General features: G+C 44.4%; 1 pseudogene; it reads right to left on the reverse strand.

Moving 5' to 3' along the window:
• Positions 1-595: 595 nt before the first annotated feature.
• LOC120023983 lies at positions 596-22,932 on the reverse strand (annotated as a pseudogene).
• Positions 22,933-23,514: the final 582 nt, after the last annotated feature.

Here is a 23,514-nt window from a genome sequence, read left to right on the forward strand (position 1 = left end):
AGTTGGTTACCACAAAGATGATCTCTCAGTGATACCTTGCTGAGGAGATAACTGATACCTGTGCTGACCTCATTTCTGTATACCCTCTTAAAATAAATATTGTCATGAAGATACAGTCCTATAATCTATTATGTTCCATTTTGCTCTACAAGAGACTAGTTATTTTACCTTTATTGTGGGAAAAAAAATCAGAATGATATGTATTTGGGTGGGCCTTTCTAATGATGTCCATGAACGGGCATTTTGGTGGCTGATACCCCTTGTGGACAAAGGTTATTCTTCAGCTGGGAATCACTCCACCTGAGTGGGTAAGGGTGCGATGATTCATAACATTTTTACAGACCTAGAACCCAATTTAATAGCAGGTAGTCTACTAATAGCTATAAGATAATACATGCACTGAGCTGTGTGGTCTACCTTTTCTGTTCAGCAACTAAATGTAATTTTGGTTGAACACACAACTAAATGTCATTTTGGTTGAACACACAACTAAATGAGTAAAAGAATGGGGCCTAACAGTTCTCCCATTTTCTAGGTGGCCTTGTATTTACTTATATTAAAGCTCTAATAACCAAGACCTGAGTATTAGAAGAAATTGATGCAGAATATTTTTTATTTAACTATATTTCCAACATATGAAATACATTCAAATCTGCATTTAATCCAACAATACATGAAGCCAACAGTATTCTAAATTGCATTATGTCAAATTCTCCTATCACACAGGAACTTTGCTTTTAGAACACATCACACTTATTACAGATAACAGCACTTCTGATTATGAAGATACATCACCTGAAGTGTAAAGGCATCTTTGAAGTCCCTCAACTAAATAAAAACCCACTTTGGTTGTAGCCTACTCCAGTCCTTCAGCAGTACCAGGAACATAGGTGAAAATGAACACACATTCAAAGGTAAAACAGGACAGAGAGGAGAAGAGAAATGTTCTGCTGAACTTTACAGACATCCCCATGGTGACACAGAATCCTGACATCAAGGACTAAGTGACCAATGGGATGCCAGTAAGGACCGTGCTGATGTCAGCGCTGCAGAAATGTATGGCGCAGTAACACAACAGGTCTTCTCAACAGTCTATTGTTATGGAATGATGTGAACTGCTCAACGCTAAAACCAAACCAGAGATGGAGAGGATGGATTAAATAACTCAGAAGTAGGCAGAGGCTCTAAGCAGTGTACGGTATGGTAAGTTACTGTAGTTATGGGTATGAGGTACACTGGACGAAGATGGAGTTTTCAGCATCTTGGTCCTGTCAGTGGAAGAAGCCGGAGGTGGGGAGTCCGCCACGCCAGACTCACAAACTTCAGTAAATCCTGGCACTCCGGGCTGTGAGTGGTCTGAGAGGAGGACACACAGACTAGCCAATCACATATCAGATCACACGTATGTGTGTGTGTGTGTGTATATATATATATATATATATATATATATATATATATATATATATATATATACACACACACACGTGTAATAAGCCAGTCTTTAAATCTCTGTGGACATTAGTCCATTTACTTAAATCACACTGTAATCCAAATCACACACAGGAAGGATGAAACACAAAGGAAAATGGGCCCTTCTCTAAGACGCAACCCTACATGTTGTACATTCTAAACCTGCATGAGTGCCTGCGATCAAAAGTGTGGATAAATTCTAAATCAAACCCAGTGTTTCATGTGGGTGATGGCTGATTGACTAGCAGCTAAATCAGCAGAGGAAGTCATAAGCACAGTGATGCAGTCTCCAGGTCTAACATAACAAACCCCCTTCTTACCCTTGTGGCCATTACGAATGTATTCCAGTCGTCCTTGTTAGCTGCCTTGCCAGGTCCTTTGAACTCAATCTTATTCCACAAGACCGGATAGCCTGGGTTTAGAGAGCGAGAGAGAGAGAGAGAGAGAGCTTTCATTACAGTCGTATGTTTAGCCAACCAATTAACAGGTCTGCCATCGTACGTGGGTCTGCTAACTGCCTCCCTGAACACAACACAGTCCTCTGGGTGTTGTGGGATGCCAGTCAGTCCCTGCATCTCTGGATAGCACTGCATCTTTACATACTATATACCAGGTTATATGCACCTGTGTCTTGTCAGTAATGTTATGACTGGTGCAGGCCTCTGAGAAAGCACCTCTGCTTTGCTTACAGGTACAGTATACACATGTATGCCATCAACTAGTTAGGTTGAAGAACAAAATGTTGGGGTTCATATGTACTTTTGTGAATCTAAGCAAATTACAAGAATAACATGGCAATTATAAAATATTTAATTAAGGTCAAAGACTCTCCAACAATAGCCCCCTCACACAGACACACCCAAGACTTTTCACACCCCTGGAGTAGATGGTACAGTCCTAGACACTGGGGTAATGCCATAGAGATGGGAGAGGGTAAGGTGCTCTGTAAGGGGTTTCTCCCACCCACCTGTGATAACGCAAGGCAGGTAGCAGATGCCGGTGTTGGCTGCCGGTAGAGAGGCGTCGTAGGTGTCCCTTTCGTCATTGGGCAGCACCTTCTCCATCCGCTGGTCCATGGACACCGTCAACACCCAGTCACGGATCTCCTCACGCTGGGCATCCTGGGATATGACAACATCAACAACAGTCTCATACCATAACACCATCACAGCCTAGTGTCATCATAAGACTATAACAGGACAGTCACACAACAGCAACATTACGCACCTCATTAAATAGTAATATACTGTAGCTAAGCCAACAACATCATGATATAGACCTATCAAGCTAACACTGTCACAGGACAGTTATAACACAGCAAAATTTCAGACATGTCATGTTGTAAGACATAACGACACAGCAAACCAAACAATATCGACTTGTGCCTTAGTGACGTGTAGCTTAGCAGGGACAGGAAGCTCGTCAGAGATGTCCGTGTCCTGGAAATCAGAGTGGTCCAGATTCCCTTCATCTATCCCCTGGAAATACCACAACAGGTATCAAGACAACATTCATTCATTATTTCATCTTCAAACGTTCAAATTAAAACAATGGATACAGAAAATGTTTGAGTCGGGACAGTTACTCACTGTTTATATGATGAAATATAGATTGTCATCTATCATATAAGCTACGTGTGAAGTTTTTATGCTGACTGAAAAAGTCAGCAGATTTCGGTCAAGTTGAGGTGAAACCCCGAGGTAAAGCGGAGTGGGGACTCACATTAGACAGATCCAGGAAGTGGTTCAGGAAGATAAAGGCCATGTTCTCCTAGCCCACAGCCTGTAGAGAGAATCAATAGTTCAGCGAGTTGGGAGAGATTGACATTTTCCAAAATGATTTCATTTTTGTTCATTTTCCCCAAAAATGTAATTCTGAACATTGACGATGCGATAAGCTAAGGTACTTCATACTGCTGTTTGAGCACAACATTATTCATAACACCTCCAGCGGCCCTACCAGGAGCACAGACTCAGGTGACTTTGATCAGAGTAGTTCCCAGGGGGCTACAGCAACACCAACCCCCCCGCCTCCCGTGATTGGCCGAGGCTCATACGAGCAGTTCATACCCTGGCAGCCATGCCCGCCTTGTAGAAGGCCTTGTCAGCTGGGATAAACTCTGTGTGGCGCAGCAGGGAGATAGACAGCTTGGCAGCCACACTGACCTACAGAAAGATAGGGAGAGGGGTGGAGAGGAGAGAGAGAGATCGGAAGTGAGTGTGTACCACAGCCAACACTATACAAAAACAGGCTTCCGACAGTTGTCAAGTTGGCTGGATGTCCTTTGGGTGGTGGAACACTCTTGATACACACAGGAAACTGTTGAGCGTGAAAAACCCAGCAGCGTTACAGTTCTTGACACACTCAAAACTGTCGCTACTCACCGAAACCGCTTTTCCTTGGTTTCTCAAGTGTTGTTTGTATTGCTGGTCCACATAATCGTCAAACCTACATGAATAGATACACACAATGCAGAAGGACGTTCTACTCAAAAATGAATGAAAATAAAAGTATGCTGCCACCATCTAAAATATAATTTCCACTTCCAGAAATGAGCCCATTAACACATTGGTAAAAATGTGTTAAATTATGTTAACATATTGGGCCATGTTTATAGCCTATGCATGGTCCATATTATCAGGTATGCAACTGATGCAGCAAAAAGCTAATAAATAGGCTGAAGCATGGGGTTGCCTATCTGCATTTACCCTATTGGGATAATCATTAACCACATCCCAAATGTGATCTTTTAACTAGTTATTATCCTATTGATGAATTTTATGTCCCAAAAAAGTTGCATAAAAACACAATATAATGTAGGCCTACCTGTGAGGGTAACTGAGTAAAACATTCCTGGCCTCTACTTCTCACATAAACCACTTATGGTCACCAGCGACATCAGTAAGGGATGATAGCTCTGGATTCACCTGGTCAGTCTATGTCAGGGAAAGAGCAGGTGTTCCTAATGATTGTTCACTCAGTGTATATAAGAGTTGGTCAACCCCTTGGCGCGTTAGTGAGAGATCAGCAGCATCTGCTCAAAGAGTTGGTCAGCTTCTCACACTGCAAACAGATAGACAACGAGACTATTAAAAATAAAACTCACTACTTTAAAACTGTCATTACATAGCAACTACACACAGAGACTACGCATTGGGCCAATACGAGTGGTTGCTATACAGTACGTTGTGACCTGTCACTATCGTCTCCTGTCTCCCTCTGGACCTGTACTCATCAGCAGCAGCATTACGTCTCTCAAGTCGGCCCACATGCGGAAGGACTCAGCGCTGTCTCTACATAACAGGCTCAGCAGGTCCAGGAACATCTTGTAGTTCTGGGTGTTGGCTGGGGCACCTTCTCCGCATCTCCCTCCTTGATCAGGTGGGCGGCGTACAAGTCCACACACACTTGAAGAATCTTGTAATTCTACAAATATTAAAAAGAAAAATGGTCATGGAATAAAACTGAAAACATAAAAATAAGGATGAAAGACAATAAAACTAAAGCAAGAGTGTTGATGGTTGAGTCACTACCTGTTTAGAGGCGATCTCTATGCACTTCGCACATTGGCCTCTCTCAGCATACATGTCCAGAGCTGCCATGACATCCACTCCTACCAGCTAGGATTAGAGAATATCACAAATTACTAATATGGTATACACTTACAGAACAACTTTTTTTTTTTTAAACAATGGAAGCCTTTCAGTAGGTTTACAAGGCAATGGAAGCCTTGTAATAGCTAGCATCCAGAAACTTTGAAACATGCTTTTAAAACTAGCCTGACGGTTACAAACACCCACATTATGAAGTCTTTGGTGCATTATGCAGACAATACACACAGTGACACGTCCTTCGAAATCTGCCATTCACGTTTCACAGGCAGGAGTTTTTCCATCATCATTCAACTAGAGAAGTCAGAGCCACTGAGCCAGTCTAATGTGGCATAACAAAGAGAGCAAGGACTGGGAATATGGATCCATTTTGTTATTTTGCTCTTATTTCTGAGTGGATGGAACCTAGGCCACCATTTCAATGGTCTCCTCCCAATAGTAGGAGAGCAGAGAAAGAGGTGAGGAGGAGGCAGAGAGTTGAGGAATTAGAGGTGGGCACACTGACATGAAAGGTATCTTACAGCACACCACCACACAATGACACTTCCCTTCCTGATTTTCTACTGAAATCAAAATATATTTTTTTATATCATTGGATACACATAATATTGCAAGTTATTCGGTACTTGCTGAGTTAGTATTACTTAAAAACAGGCTTATTATTTGCAATACGTAGTTGCGTTAAATTGTAGCTCCTCACCGAATCCACTTTGCCTTGGTTTGTCAAATGTTGTTTCTATCACTGGTCCACATAATCTTCAAACCTACATGAATAGACAGACACACAATGCAGAAGAAAAGTTAAATGTCCTTCATTGTCCTCTATTATGTACTATAATGACTGTTCAGGAGCTGGAGTACAAGAAAGCGATGTAACCATGTAATACTCCCTAGATAGACAAATCACAGCACAAATGTACTGTACTAAAAGGACGATAGTAATAAGTGGGAGCCTATGGAGCATCAGCAGCTCTCATTGTCTGAAGGAGTCGGTTCTGTTCTCCCTACAGACAGACAGCCGTTGATTATATACGCTTTATAAAGGCTCTGAAACAAACAGGGATGCTGAGACAAAGCGAAGTCAAAACGTGTACATTTGACAAACAATGTCTAATAAAATCGACTTTGACAAAATAAACAACTAGTTAGCTACTGTCGTTCACTCTGGATGAGATCCTAAATGACTATAATGCAACATGCAGAATAGATAAAAGGAATCAAATCCCATTCACTAAATCTTCCTCCGTCTCTCTGGTTTTTGGGAGCAGCAGCAGCTGACTGATGTCTGTGAGGCCTCTGACTGACACACTGATTTCCCCTAGCTGTAGCCTAATGACAGAGGTGGTATTCTAACCGGATAGGCTTGTTGTCAGGGGCGACCAGGCAGCGTTGTAGACAGGCTCACCTTGGATCCAGCTCCTTGGCCACTCTCTTGGCTTTGTTCCATTCTTCTCCCTCGATGAATGCATCTATGGCTTCCTTAATTAGGTCCAGGCTGAGGTACAGCTCAGCCGCCTGAGGAAAATAAAACATTTGGCATCGAAAAAGAATGCTTGAAGGACGCCAGAGAATAGGCATAAAACATGGGATGCCTCGTCTTTTTCTATCAACACACTCGCTTTCCGTTGGCAGAGCGGCCTCCACACCTTTAGATTGATGAAACCTGTTGCATGTAGTTACGACCCCTAAATATTTCTCACAGAATTTTTCTAAAAGACAACATAGATTATTTGACCTCAAACATTTTGAAGGACTGAAAGATGAACATTCATACTGTATTTGTTCAATACTAGCTATGAACATGCACATAATGGTCCCGTCGAGGCAATCATTGACTGGACACCTGTCTTCCACACTCCATGTCAAATCAATATTAATAAACTTTCTAAATAGCATGAAATTTCTGTAATTACTTCAATAGAATTTCCACATACCAGTTGACATACAGTAGCCTGAAACCATGCCTGTACAAAATAACACTGAATGATCAATATCAAGAGGCCGTTAGTATTGAGGGAGCCACAGCAGGAAGTGTGCGGTGACTCACAGCACTGTATTTCCTGAGCTGGGTGAGGCAAGGGCCCACAGCGTGGATCACATCCACAGCCCTCTCCTGGGTCAGGAACTTGATGGCCAACTCAGCAGCCTGGGGGAGGTCACACACACAGGAAACATTGAGGCGCTACACTCACGGCCACAGACAGTGGCACAGAAATACACAGGAAATATGAAACGGCACGAGTGTCCATCCAGGGCCACAGATAGAGGCTTGTCTCATAACCAAAAACACAAATGACACTACACCAGTCGGGTTGTAAGGACAGCATGTGTGGGTTGTGTTATAGTGACATTCATCGTCAGTCCTGGGGCTCCATTGTGTACCTTCATCCAGCACTTCTCCACGAGGAGGTCGTTGGTGGAGTCCTTAACCTTGAAGTAACACTCCACGGCGCGGGCGTACTCCCCAGACTGCTCCCATTCCCCAGCTTGCTCCACCCCTCCGTACACAGACAGAACACACGTCAGTAAGACATTTACATGTCCTCCTTGGCATTATGAATTAGATATAACTGAGACGCATTGGTGATTAACGGACCAGATGGAAGTGAAGGGAATAACAGAACTAGAACATAAGACTTGGAAGCCCATTCTAAGAACAGACAGAATACAGTACATGTCTGTCTGCGATTAAGGATTCAGGCTTCGAAGGCAAATACAAGAATACACAGCGCACACTTCTCTCATTAAAATCCTATCTCTCTCCCTCTCCTCCCATGCGTTACAAACTCAACCCTTGTGATGTTATAAGACAGAGACAAGAGTCAAAGTGAATGGCAACATGTGTTAGAGTGTTCTGGCTCTCAATTGAGCATGATTGACAGTATCAGAGGGCTGAATTACTCTCAATTAGGAACTGAACTAAAGACTGCAAAATAAATGTCTCTCTTCCTTTCCCCCCCTTTCTTTATGACGGAGGCTTTGATCTTTTCCCACAAGTCATTAAAAGCAGGGAGCTGATGGTTGGAGACTGACGGAGGCCCTGCGTGTCTGCACTTTAATGAGCTGCTCATTATGGATTTAATTCAGGATAAAAAGCTGCCAATGTTTAATAACGAATCAACCCAATGCACATCTAGATTAATAACAGACCACGACACAAACTGTGTGTGTACATGAGTTTCTCTTCTCCTTCTCTGTTAACATGCAACGTTGAGACACGTTTTCTCTGCCTCTCCAAAGCCACAAACAAACATGTTAAAAATGGGATAATAACCAGGAAAAAGGATGGTAAAAACACAGATGTTTGAGTGAGTCTTGCTCACTGGGAGCCCTTCTTGGCAGCCTCCTTCTCGTACTCCTCTTGAAGGACGCTCAGCTTGTTGGGAAGGTACCCTTTACAGATCCGCATGGCATCACTCCACATCTCCGCGTCCTAAGACAACAAAACACCAACAACAGCAGCACTCAGTACCAGGGGGCATCCAACTCTGAAGCATATCCAGCCAAACAAAGTGGGAATAATGGAATGAAAACATTACGGAGCATTGCATTCTGTTTAACCTGTAGTGTTCTCTGTAAAGCTACCGCCAGACTTCCAGAAAACAGAGAATAATGAATTGACTAGAATATGAACCCTCCGATTAAGAATGAAGGCTCACTATATAATATATATAATCACTGTGGCTTCTTGCATAAATGTAACCGTTTCTTTTTTAAATGACAGAAATAATTCCTGATTTAAAGTATTCAACCTCACTGAGGATAATCTGAGTCAAATGGTTTGATTCATTCACATCTCCAAAGTCCTCTTTCAAACCAACCCTGTCAGCTCTTGACTGTCAATTAGGAGTCTGGAGTGTCAGTTCTGCCTAGTTCAAACACAAAGACAGTCTCTTACTTTGTGTTACTTAAATGGCCAGCTCTGGCCTCGGAGGCCAGAGAAGGAAGGCCTCAGCCTTGTGAAAGTCTTTCTGTTCAAAACAGAACTTGGCCTGGCCCACCAGCTCATCTGACACACTGTCTGGGTCGTTGACCTCCGCCACCCTCCGGGCTCTAACCCAGTCCTGGTTATGGACGTACCTGTAAGGGACACACCCGGCTAGGAGTTAACCTCCCTCTTCATTTTGTTATAGCTCCAAGTTCAACTGTTTTATTGCTCAAATTGAAGACAGCAAACACTCTAAAATACTTGATATTAACAGATTAAAGCGCTCCAGCTGATATCAACTAGACAACGTGACTCATGATGTTATCTTCCAGTAGCACTAATACTGTAGGTCTCCCATCCTATACTCTCTACAGCATAGAGATCAAACTGGCTCAGGGCTCCAGTTCCTCTACGAGCTGAAGAATGCTCAACTCCGTTCTCTGATATCGATATCTGAATACGGTTACCTGTACCCATGTTTGTCCTGTACAGCTATGGTTGTAACCTGAGATTCAATTGGTTCTGTGCAATTCAAGATCCTTGGGACGTCCCTACCCTAAACCCTAACCGTAACCCCTACTCTTGCCCTAATCATAATCCTTACCTAACCCCAACCCCATTAAAGTTTACATTTTAAATGGTTACGGTTAGGACGTCCCAAGGGTACCGGATAGCACAGACTTAATTGAAACCCAGCTAACGAGCAAAAAAGTCTGGTTTTATTCACAAAAAGTTTATTAAAAGTATGAATTTCAGCACCCCACGCGCGGAAGGGCAAACAAAGCAAATCACACGACCAGTTATCAAAAGTCAACTCCGCCTCGATATAAGAGAACGGGGCTGAGCGTTCCTCAGCTACATGTTAGTGAGAGCTGAGCTCCCCTCCAACCAAACCTGCCTGCACCACATCTCACACACTTATTAGGTGGTCTATAACCAACGTACAGAGAAGTGAGGGGAAGTTCTGAAAGGGCTGTGCTGGCACCGGCGCTCCGTTTGAAGTCTACTAAGGAAGGCTTGAAGCTCTGACTTCTGTAGGGGACACATGCCAGCACCTCTTGCTAGCTGGTGAATAACTCCTCCTGATATACTTACATCAGCACCGCCTCTTTCTGGCTTCCCCGCTTTGATGAACTCTGTCTCGGCTTCGGTGAACTTGCCCTTGAAAAATGAAACATTATCACAGCTCAGTGCTCGGCGTTGGAGGGATTACTAATGCATGCGTGACATTTAATGGCTGCGGAAACAGCGCTCAGACACAAATTTGGGCCGGCAATGGAGAATTTTGTATTAATCTTTGAGCTGATGCAAGCTGCAGAGTAACCTTGAGTGTGTGATTGTTAGGATGAGGAGGTGTTGTGGTGTGAGCGTGTCTGTATGTTGGGATTGCATAAGCTGTGGTATTATACCTGATCCTCCAACATTAAGGCGTTTTTCAGGTGGCTCAGGGATCGTGTTCTTGGTGGATAGACGAGCCAGTTCACAGGCAAAGTCAAAGGAGCTGAGAGGACAAGAGAAGAATCATGACCACAATCTACTGTACAGCACCAACAGACTCCTCGCATAGGAATGAATGGGGAAGGTCTCAATAGCTTGTGTCCTGTTGAATGCTTCAGACTATGAAATAAATGTTTTAAAATTCAAACTTGTTGGGCAATATAAAGCAGGCTTGGTATTGTGTCAATCACAGAACAGAAACATCAGATACTTCGTCAAGTACCTCCCAGTGATCAGAATTTAACTGCAGGGAGATTCTTCATCACTTTGTCAACATGACGATATTGAAGAGCTTGAGGTTCCAGGCAGTACAGTAAATTGTAGTCCAGTGCATTGATCTACTCACCAGTCGTCTGCTGCAAAGCCGATGGAGGTCTCCAGCAGACCAAACTTGTTGAGCAGTTTGACGGCAGCCTCCCCTCCCAGACTCTTGGCCCACAGGTAGGCCACCTGCTTATGAGCACTGGCTGCTCACCACCTGCCACGCATGGAAGAGGAGCAGGAACAACTGATTAATATGCCAGAAGCTCCCACCATCAATCATCTCACAGCACAGAGAAGAGCAAGAGAGAGTGAAACAGCTACATACAGAGAGTTAGATACTGGAGCTCTTAATAAATTACTGTACAATTAAGTGTTAAATAAAGAGGATGTGCATTTATGTGCCTCTATATTGGTCCAATGGCGGGCCAGAAAGGAGGGCGCAGAAGTAGCACAGTTGCAGCCAGGTGAGGATGTTGTTAGAGTGTTAGGAGAGGTCTTGCAGCGTAACACATCCACCCCGTGCTACTTCTGCTCTGTCTGTTAGCACAGACCACTGTCTTTGATACAGGCCAAGCCAGGGATGTTACAATCACACAGTCCTGCTGTTGACAGACTCACTGTATCATGGACTCTCAGGTCAACTTTGTTAGTGGTGTGGACACGTACCCTGTAGGCCCCCTCCCACATGTCATTGACACTACATGTTGACTGCAGCCTTCCACTCCTGGCCCTCCATATAGTGGTACTCTGCTTCTGAAAACCTGGACTCTGTCCCCAACTCTTGGAATAGATAGGGAACTCAGACTTAACCTGATTAATCTAAATCACCTTGAGCCTCTCTCATAAGAATTTTTCAGAATAATACCCATAAGATGTTTATATTTTCTCTTTGGACAGCGCCCCCTATCGCTGACCTTGGCCAGGTGCAAGTGAGTGTCAGCCAGTAGGTCTGGGTGATGTTTGGCCACCAGGCGAATCACGTCGTCAAACATTTTATTCTTCTTATACATAGCGATGGCCAGGTCCGGCTTCTCCACTGTCGCAAACAGCCTGTTTGCGACATATTCCAGGCACACACACACGATTGCATTGCTATGCATGGAGATTGAGTAATTCTTAATCTCTGAATACATAAACTGCAAATTAGGCATCAGAAGAAAATAGAATTTCACCTCAAAAAAATGAAGTTGCCCTTTACTGATGAATGTTACTCCACATTTCTCACAGGAGAGATCAATAAGCGAGGCAAGTATTGAGATGACAGAGTTGGGGGCACATGGTGACATATTGACTTTGTGGCAGGCTTGCAGCGTGAGGGAGATTACTCTGTCTAATATGGAAAGACACAGGCTCCTTTTGAGGCAGATAGACTGGAGGTCGACACAACACAGCACAGACCTTATTAAAGTCCAATTTGCGATCAGTGCACGGCAAATGAACACTTTTGTTTGTCAATTTGTTGTAGTCGGACCTTGACCTGAACTGCAACTGACAATTTTCTGGATGTGAGTGAAATATAAGCAGGGCCCTATAACCCAATGTCGGAAAACTTTGCCTTTGACGTGATAAAATCCATCATGAATTTGGCAGCAGGGTTGTGGTCGATACAGGTGTAAAACAGAGGGTAATGAATGATAGGGAGGGAGAGAGAGGAAAAGAGGAAGAAGAGAGGGAGTGGACATGACATAAAATATGTTTCATTGTCACATACACAGGATAGGTACAGTGAAATGTGTTGTTTTACAGGGTCATGAGAGAGGTTACCTTTCTGCCTGCTTGTATTTCCCCTCTCTCCCCAGGTCCTGGGCTCGGCTGATGTACAGAGCCGACACGTCCTCCGGGTCATACATTTCGCTGCCAGCTAGGACACACAATCAATCAACCCCCTACATAGCCAAGTTAGATTTATGCATTGTGTTATTATATTTATATCTCTGGACTATTTCTCCTGTCTTATCCTGCGTGAATTTAAGTATGCTCCCTCTAATTCTCTCTCTCTCTCCCTCCCGGAAGAACGGAACACAGGGACCACGCCTTAGGACTACCTGGCCTAATGACTCCTTGCCCCCAGTCCACCTGGTCGTGCTGCTGCTCCAGTTTCAACTGTTCTGCCTGTGGCTATGGAACCTTGACCTGTTCACCGGATGTGGTACCTTGTTCCGGACCTGCTGTTTTCGAACTCTCTCCTACCCCACCTGCTGTCTAACTCGGCTATGAAAAGCCAACTGACATTTACTCCTGAGGTGCTGACCTGTTGCACCATCTACAACCACTGATTATTATTTGACCCTGCTGGTCATTTATGAACATTTGAACATCTTGGCCATGTACTGTTATAATCTCCACCCGGCACAGCCAGAAGACTGGCCACCCCTCAGAGCCTGGTTCCTCTCTAGGTTTCTGCCTTTCTAGGGAGTTTTTCCTAGCCACCGTGCTTCTACATCTGCATTGCTTGCTGTTTGGGGTTTTAGGCTGTATTTCTGTATAGCACTTTGTGACATCAGCTGATGTAAAAAGGGCTTTATAAATACACTTGATTAATTGATATAAGCTTTAATATTTTTATCTCTGCGTTATTGGGAAGGGCCTGTAAGTAAGCACTTCACTGTTAGTCCACACCTGTTGTTTACAAAGTAGGTGACAATTTGTGTGTTTAGCCAGATCACTAACTCACTTTGATTCCCACCACAATTCACTCTAAATCCCACTTTAAAAAGAACACACAGGCCTGCTACAACTAAACATAGAAAGCACAGCAGTGTTTCCCATTTCAATCAACCCCCTGGCAATTGAAACTGGGAGAGCCAGATGACGAGATGGGACATTGAGGATACATACCTTATGTTCACGGTGGGTGGGAGCAGGCTCATATCAATCGCATCTTTGATGTGGTCTCTCTTCACAAACAGGGGCTCTGCAACCTGGGTTCCCACAGAGAGAGAGAGATGCATGAATTTCTGTGGATTCCAGCACTCAAAGTACTGCATCGCTACTTTAATTAAATTCTGCAAACACGCTGCTCACGCAGCACAGAGGCAGCATGGAGTCTGGTCTGGAAAAAGCAGACATCGCCAGCTGCCAGGTTGCTAGGTCCCTGACTCATCAGAACAGTTGGAATGAGGCTGCGGTCAACTCCTCCCTTCCCGCTCTCTCCATCACTCTGTCCTCACACACCTGGCTGGAGGCGTAGTACTGGGCTATCTTCAGGTAGTACTTCCCTCCTGACCGGTCTTCCTGTAACTCCAGGATATGGACCGCCTTCCACTGGCGAGCGCCTACAGCTGCCTCAATGGTCTTCGAGGAACAACTATGATAGAGAGATAACAAAGGGGTAGGAGAGGAGGGGGAGAGCAAAGGGGTCGATGAAGCGTTTGCACCAATGAAGGACATTGAACTAATCAAAGAATACAATACAAAGCAACCTTATTCATCCCCATGGAGAAACTAATAGGCTACGCCCAGCCCAGCCAGGGAGCAATTAAGACTAGGCTGGCACTACCCAATGTCAGGATCCTGTCAAAGTACTCCACACATCAACTTTTATTGGTTATTTCTTTATTTGATTCCTATGTGTTGATTCCCAGCAGTATGTGATTAGTAGGAGATGGAGCTTTACCGAGGCCCATTTTGCCAGTCAGTCAGACCCCCACAGTATTAACAGAAGGCCAGCCATCCAATTAGCATCCAGTGTTCTATCTACAGCAGCCTGCCCTGGGGACTGAAGCCCTGGCGCTGCCTAATGAACAACACCTCCATTTGATTACACAGGAAATTAATCATTCACTTCACTTTATAAACAAACCCCTCACACCAGCTCCTCCTGTCTCCCACTCCTTTCATCTCTTTCCTTCTCTCTATATCACTTCCTCCCTGGTTGGATTAACTTATGGGGAGACAGCAGAGCTGACTCTCCCAGCCTCGATGTAATGGTTGATGGCAGCGTCCATTTGTCTCTGCTGGACCAGGTAGTCTCCCCAGTCCTCCTCCAGCTTCACCACGTCAGTTGGGAAGGCAACACGAGCCAGCTCCACAACTACCCTCAGGGAAAGACGTCCCAGTTATTCACATCAATATAGTTTGCAATTAATTCTCTAAACCAGTATAATTCTCTAAACCAGTATAAAACCCACCATCAAGATTGGGCCAACTAAAGAACTAATACATAACAGTACCCAATAGGTGATGTTAATGAATATGTTAACCTCCACCTGCTGTGTCAGGCCTACCTTTCCTGAAGGCGTTGGCCCTTGTGGTAGCAGTCCAGAGCCCTCTGGTGGTTCCTGATCTTCTCAAACAGATCTCCTCCCTGATGATAGGGGAGAAAAAAGTTAATTAGTTTCAGTTCAACTTCCTCCCTCTCATTTAGTCACTTAGAGCATCTCAGGACCTCTGGTCCATAACCAGATGGTTCAAAAACAGAGAGAGAGAGACACAGAAACAGAGAGAAACTAGGAGAAAAGTGGACAGAGCGAGAGAGAGAAGAGTGAAAGATTGAGGAGAGAGAAACAGAGAGAAAACAGAGGGCTGACTAATATCCCTCCCAGCACATCCTTTATTAAGACGCACAGACACCTTCCCTGACATCTGTTCTGAGGAGTCACCCATGGCCCAGAGTAAGATCTTAATCAGCACTGAGACTCAGGGTGTACACAGAGCTAGAACACTGCACATCTGTCTCTCTCTGCACCAACTTCTGCTGCCTCACAAAAGACAAGCCAACTTATCCATCACACACAAATCACATTGCCAGACAATCAAGCCAAGTCCCTCAGAACTTCTCCATCAGGAGCACCGGAGAGGGGATCTAAACAACCACTAATCTCATCTCATTAACTTCTCCACTGTCGCTGGAAGACAAGCCATGTTGTCTTGAAGAGGCCTAGTGTAATGTTAACGGCAGCCGTTGAGTTCGCTGTGTGACTTTGCAGTGGTCATGACACCCACCCTCTCATAGAACTCAATTGGGGCGGCCTTGGCTGGTAGGCCCACCTTGAGGTAGAGGTTGACGACGCCCATGAAGTCCTCCTCCCCCTCTTTGACCTCACCAACCTTCTCATGCTGGTTGGTCTCCATCAGCCACTGGTAGTAGCTGTGACTGCAGGTTGTTCAGCTCTGGGTGGCCCTGGGAAGACAAGAGACTGAGTCTAGTTCAAAGTCCATGAGTACTGGCTACTCCAGGGTACGCCAGTCTCTCAGTACTGGTTTACCTTGGCCTCAGTGATGCAGTCGTCCCACATGTGAAGCTCCTGATACATTTCCAGCACCTCAATGGCATTGTAGAGCACACAACACTTAATTATACATGAGGCTGGGAGTCTCTGCAAGTCTCAGACCAAACTCTCCAGATTCATGTTCTCTTACCTGCTCCATATAGTACAACTCTGCCAGCTTGTAGTTCTTGTCCAGCATGGCAAGGCGTGCTTTGACTTGGTAGAACTCTGTACCATCAACACCCTGGAGATTAGACAAGACAAGTGTCACATACAGGTAATATCAACTAAATGGAATGTCCTTTCTAGCAGACTGGTGCAGACTTATGCATTAGCAAGCAGACCCCTGCAACAATGGCTAACAGGTGTGTGTGTGTGATAAGCATTACTGGGGTTTAGTAACTCAGCGGAGTTGAGTGATGTAATGGATTGACTGAATGGCCTGGCCAGCCAGGGAGCAGCTGTGCAGACAGGGGTGCCAGGCTGGGGGGGGGGGGGGGGGGGGGGCAGTGTGCCAGCTGCCCACACTCCAGGGGCCAGAGAAACCCACACAGGGGCCCCAACAGACACTCAGAGCTCAGCCTTGTAGCCCAGATGGAACACCTGGATTGGGTTTCCTCCAACAGAGCATTCAAGTGGACCCAAACTAGAGCCTCCAACACTACTAAGGGGAGAGACCAACACACACTACAATACGTACATATTGGTCAGCGATATTGTTAGTCTCGTTCAGAAAGCGAACTTGAGACATCCCCCAAGGCAGCAAAGCACCTAAAAGAAACACAAAAATGGCTTATGGGACAATGAGGGTGCAGCAAAATTAAATGTTTACAGATAAACTTTTAAACCTCTAAAACAGCAGCCTTTAGCCATGCTCCAGCGCCAGGGTTAACACAAGAACGTTTCAATGGCTTCTAACCTGGGCCGGCTGTATTACCAGCTCTTTCAGAGAAGTTGCATCACGCTAAAAAGCTGCGCCCGCTATCTTATTAGCAAACCACCCTCCTTCATTTACATTCTCCTCTCTGGACAAAACTTTTTCCTGCATTTATGCAAATCAAAATACATACATAACGAAATCTCGCCGCATTATTGATGCCATGCTACAGTCAAATCTAACTTTCACCCCCCAAAAATAGAAGGAAAATGCCTATAAAAAGGGAAAAATGACAAAAACTTGCTCTGGTGGTGCTTACTTAAGCTAAATGTCCTATTAAGAGAGCGAGACTTCTCAACATGAGTATTACAGAGTAAACTCAGCTCTGGATGAGCTGCTTGGCTTTGTACTATTTCTGCCCCCCAGTCACACACACAGCTCAGAAAACCAGAGAGGAGGGGCTGCTCTAGGCTAAACATCTTCACAGGAGACGAGTCACTTTTCACAAGTTAAAACGGAGGGAGGGGTATAGAAAAGACTGCATTAGAAGATAAGCCTAGTGTTGCTTAGCACCCTTGGGGGACACACAATGGCATGTATGGAGAGTGTGCGTGTGTGTGGGGCCCCCAACTGTGCTGACCTCTCTGCGATGTGGAGCTGGCGGGCCTCCAGGGACAGTTTGCTCAGAGTTTTCCACATGTCCTCCGTCTCTGAGGACATCTCCAGAGTCTCCAGGAACGCTGTGGCTCTGAGGAAGACACACACACGTGAGTCACACAGCAGGACGATCCCCAGTGACAACACACAGCAGGAGAGCCACAAAGAATACAAGTAAAAACATATTCAACAGAATCACATTATTTTTTGAAGCTATACGGTGACAGTTCGACCAAAAAATAAATAATAATAAAGTGCTGGTTGTCAAAATAGACTACATACACTTCAAATAGGGTACACAGCATTTCTTTCAAAATGAGTGTGGAATGCATACCGAAATAGTTGCATTTTAAACCCACAAATTCCACCCTTGCATGGATGTTGCACAATGAGGATCTAATCAAAACCAATTCAGAAACAAGTATAGTAATAATCTCTTGACACTAGCTGCCACTTTCATGCATTGCAAAAAACCCACTGCATTCTTCAGGGATGCAAACTGGTGAGGGCCCAAAAAGGTGACTTTTCTTCTTCACTGAAACGTGCAAAAAATAAATCCCTGCTAGGGGGAAATGCAGGTTTTAAACAACAAAGAATATAATCTACATGATCAGTCTCTGTGCGTGAAATATAGGTTAATGTGAACCTAACTCACAGCTAAAAAATGAAAAGAAAGCAATCCAATGTTATTTGTTGTCTAGACTTTACTGCAAATGACACTCAAGTCTTGAGAAAATAAACAATACACTAATATTGCAGTTAGCCATGACAGCCTTAATAATAATAGAACGCTTGTGACCACACATAAATATTGCACTCTGGGGGAAAAAAACATCTTAAAGTAGAAATATAATGAAAAACAGGCATTGTATTTTTGCTCTATTATAGTTGCCAGTATAGACATTGATCAAGTGCACATGGCTACATGTGTGCAAAAATAACGTACACCAAGTATAAAAAAAAGTATAACTCCCCCTCACTCACACGTCTTACAAGTTCAACACAACAAAAACAATATATTTGGGCTACACTGCACATTATCACATTGTACACTTTCTACCTGTGGACATCTGTTCTATAATGTGCCAGAAAAAGTGAGAAAAAGGGAAAGTGTGTGGTGTTCCATTCACCTATATAGTGGCACCCATCTTAAACCAGGCCCAGCTCCAGCTACAGTTGATCCCTAAATCCACTTGTTTAATAATATCTTCTTAGGGCTGCAATCCCGTTAACGGGATCAATATGACAACAGCCAGTGAAAGTGCAGGGTGCCAAATTCAATCAGAAATCTCATAATTAAAATTCCTCAAGCATACAAGTATTTCACACCATTTTAAAGATACACTTCTTGTTAATCCCACCACAGTGTCCGATTTCAAAAAGGCTTTACAGCGAAAGCACCACAAACGATTATGTTAGGTCACCGCAAAGAAAAACAGCCATTTTTCCAGCCAAAGACAGGAGTCACAAAAAGCAGAAATAGAGATAAAATGAATCACTAACCTTTGATGATCTTCATCAGATGACACTCATAGGACTTCATGTTACACAATACGTATATGTTTTGTTCAATAAAGTTCATATTTATATCCAAAAACCTCAGTTTATATTGGCGCCATGTTCAGAAATGCCTCCAAAATATCCGGAGAAATTGCAGAGAGCCACATCAAATAACAGAAATACTCATCATAAACTTTGATGAAAGATACATGTTTTACATAGAATTAAAGATAAACTTGTTCTTAATGCAACCGCTGAGTCAGATTTCAAAAAAGCTTTACGGCAAAAGCACAATATTCAATAATCTGAGAACAGCGTTCAGCCACAAAAGGAAGCCATACAGTTACCCGCCAAATTGTGGAGTCAACAAAAGTCCTAAATAGCATTATAAATCTTCACTTACCTTTGCTGATCTTCGTCGGAATGCACTCCCAGGACTCCCACTTCCACAAGAAATGTTTGTTTTGTTCGGTAATGTCCATCATTTATGTCCAAATAGCTACTTTTGTTAGCGTGTTTGGTAAACAAATCCAAAGTCACGAAGCACGTTCACTAAAAGCAGACGAAATGTCAAAAAGTTCAGTAACAGTCATTAGAAACATGTCAAACGATGTATTGAATCAATCTTTAGGATGTCTTTAACATAAATCTTCAATAATGTTCCAACTGGAGAATTCCATTGTCTTCAGAAGTGCGGTGAAACAGAGCTCCCTCTCATGTGAACGCGCATGGTCAGCTCATGGCAGACCTTACTCATTCCCGTCTCCTTCGGCCCCACTTCACAGTAGAAGCATCAGACAAGGTTCTAAAGACGGTTGACATCTAGTGGAAGCCGTAGGAAGTGCAAACTGACCCATATCCCACTGTGTATTCGATAAGCGATAAGTTGAAAACCTACAAACCTCAGATTTCCCACTTCCTGGTTGGATTTTTTTCTAAGGTTTTTGCCTGCCATATGAGTTCTGTTATACTCAGACATCATTCAAACCGTTTTAGAAACTTCAGAGTGTTTTCTATCCAATACTAATAATAACATGCATATATTAGCAACTGGAACTGAGGAGCAGGCAGTTTACTCTGGGCACCTTTTCATCCAAGCTACTCAATACTGCCCCTGCAGCCATAAGAAGCATTTTCACCTAATTCTCTCATTCTGAAAATTAACCACATACTGTCGAGGGAAAACATGTGTTAACAGATAGTGAATAGTTCGTTAATAATGTAACGACCCTGGGTTTATAAGTGCGGATATCGACTCTGCCGCTTGAACATGCTTTTGGGGCACAGTCGATAGCGCACTGGACTTCGGGCTAGAAGGTCGAGGGTTTGAGACCTGCTCATTGCTGTTTCATTACAATACTATAGCGAATTGGTTAGGTTACTAATGTTAGCTCATCTGATGTTGTAACGTTATCTGTCCGACTTTATTAGCAAGCTAATTTTCACACCATAAACTCAATTATTTGATCAGATAAGTTGGCTAACATTGCTCAACATTTCTCTGGCTAGCTATGGAGAATTCGATCCAGCTAGGAAGATACTTAACAATGGGAATACTTGTTCACACTTTCTCCCTCACCTCAAACTTTCCAAATGCCAGTAGTTTTTCAGCTAGAGCTCATGAAGTACGCTTCATCACCTTCTCACCCCCGTCCCGGTGGTCACCTAACGTTACCTCTTCCTTATCGTTCAGGGGACGCGCTGGTGTAACTGACAAGCTGCCTTTCCAGAGGCGCGTTGATGCTGTAACTAGTAAATTGGTTGTCTTCTTCCTTCAGTCGCGTGCTGCGCTGCATTCTGTTGCTATGTGAACGATTGGCTGAGCCTTGGATACAGCAGCCAGTATTGCTCAAAACGCGCAACACTCGTTCGCTTACAGCCATTCCCGTTATCCGAGAAGCTAAGTTAGCCCTATTCTCAGCCCTTATAGCTCTGCATTCCGAGGCCTAATCAAATATTTAACCTTTATTTAACTAGGTAAGTCAGTCAAGAACAAATTCTTATTTACAATGAGGGCCTACCCCGGCCAAACCCTAACCAGGCCGACGCTGAGCCAATTGTGCATCGCCCTATGGGACTCCCAATCACGGCCGGTTGCGATACAGCCTGGAATCGAACCAGGTTCTGTAGTGACGCCTCTAGCACTGAGATGCAGTGCCTTAGACCTCTGCGCCACTCTGTCGAGGACAATGAGAACACAAGCATTAGGAATTAATGTTTCTAGGGCCTCCCGAGTGGTGCAGTGGTCTAAGGCACTGCATCGCAATGCTAGCTGTGCCACTAGAGATTCTGGGTTAGAGTCCAGGCTCTGTAGCAGCCGGCCGCGACCAGGAGACCCATGGGGCGGCGCACAATTGGCCCAGCGTCGTCCGGGTTAGGGGAGTGTTTGGCAGGCAGGGATGTCCTTGTCACATCACGCACTAGCGACTCCTGTGGCGGGCCGGGCGCAGTGCACGCTGACACTGTTGTCAGGTGTACAGTGTTTTCGCCGACACATTGGTGCGGCTGGCTTCCGGGTTAAGTGGGCATTGTGTCAAGAAGCAGTGTGGCTTGGTTGGGTTGTGTTTCGGAGGACACACGGGTCTCGACCTTCGCCTCTCCCGAGTCCGTACAGGAGTTGCAGCGTTGAGACAAGACTAACTACCAATGGATACCACAAAATTGCGGAGAAAAAGGGGTAAAACATTTTTTTTGGAAAGGAATGAATGTTTCTGAATGGCTGGGGGGGTAAAAAAGAAGAGCAGCTCACAGTCGGTCACATTGGGTTGAATTGGGTACTAAACTTCACGGTCTGGTCTATAAATAGAAAGTAGTGGAGTCAGCCCAGCCCACGAGGTGACGCTAGGACTTGCCAGCTGGCCTACTGTGAGGGAACAGTAGCACATGAGTTGGCCAGGACCTCCCTCTCTCACCCTGAGGGGGGACATGGTGGCTTTCTCTGGGCTGTCGATGTTGTACCACACACAGGTCACCTCTGTTCTGGCCCACCACTACGTCACTGCCGGGAACCCACTGCACGTAGGAGCAGAAACTCAACACCGTGGTTTTAATGCTGCTCTCTACGTCATACAGGTGGAGCTGAGGGAGGGGGAGAGAGGACCAGGCAGTGATGCAAGGAATCAAAGAAACTCAAATCAGAGCAGTAATGCACCTTTCAAAACTAGAAATCAAGGTCTACTGGGTCCTTTACAACAAATTCTGAACCATAGCAAAACATGCCCTGAGTGTACAAAACATTGTGAACACCTTTCCAAGACAGCTTTCTCCTGGATTCACCTGGTCAGTCTATGATCCAGTATTGATGTCACTTGTTAAATCCACTTCTATCAGCGTAGATGAAGGGGAGACAGGTCAAAGAAGGATTTTTAAGCCTTGAGACAATTGAGACATGGATTGTGTGCCATTCAGAGGGTGAATGGGCAAGACAAAAGATTTGCCTTTGAACAGGGTACGGTAGTAGGTGCCAGGTGCACACGTTTGCGTCAAGAACTGCAATGCTGCTGGGTTTTTCACGCTCAACAGTTTACTGTGTGTATCAAGAATAGTTCACCATCCAAAGGACATCCAGCCAACTTGACACAGCTGTGGGAAGCATTGGAGTCAACATGGGCAAGCATCTCTGTGAAATGCTTTCGACACCTTGTAGAGTCCATACACCAACGAATTGGGCTGTTCTGAGGGCAAATTGGGGGTGAAACTCAATATTAGGAAGGTGTTCTTAATATCTTTTTACACCGTGTATAAGTAAAATTTGTCACTTCTCAGTCAGAAGCTCCCAAAGGGATTCCCAATTAAAATGGTTGTCATCCTTTGCCCAAGAGAGAGCACATCAAACAGGCATAGCTCTAGGCAGCCCGTTACTTTGAGCTGCTGCCTCACCCGCAGTTTCTTGTACCTGAAAAGCAGCTTGCGCCCCATCTAGTTGAGCTCCAACCAGTCAGTCTTGGAGTCGTGGCTGATGGTTCCCAGGTTGTAACCGCCAGCCAAATCCACTGTGAGTGGGATGGAGAAGATTACCTGAGCTGTGCCTGTAGGGCATAGTATCAAATCACTGACGGGCGGCTGAGGGAGACAGAAAACATTCTCAACTCCAGAGTGATTGTACTAAGGGGAGAGGTGGTGTATCACGTTTAAAGCCACATTATATATCTATCCATCTGCTAGAGACAAGAGATAAAAATAAAGATATGTGGTGACTGATGGGCTAACAGAACAAAGACATAATGAAATATGAATACGGCAATGTTCACAGTCAGCATCCATCCACTCTAACAAACACATCTATGATTCTCTCATAAATCATTTGACAGAGGCCTGGCATTGCCTCTCCTTTTATTCTGTAATTAAGCTTCTGAGAAACATGGCTAAAAAAGCATTTCCCAATTTACACTTTCAGAGCAGGTTAAGTACACAACTGACAATGCGAGGGAGGGAAAAATAAATAACTGCGCCTGTCATTCAAGGGGGAGAAATAAATTGCATGGAGGTTGCTTCTCATTT

The sequence above is a fragment of the Salvelinus namaycush genome, chromosome 29, assembly GCF_016432855.1.
Source record: "Salvelinus namaycush isolate Seneca chromosome 29, SaNama_1.0, whole genome shotgun sequence".
NCBI classification, from domain to species: domain Eukaryota; kingdom Metazoa; phylum Chordata; class Actinopteri; order Salmoniformes; family Salmonidae; genus Salvelinus; species Salvelinus namaycush.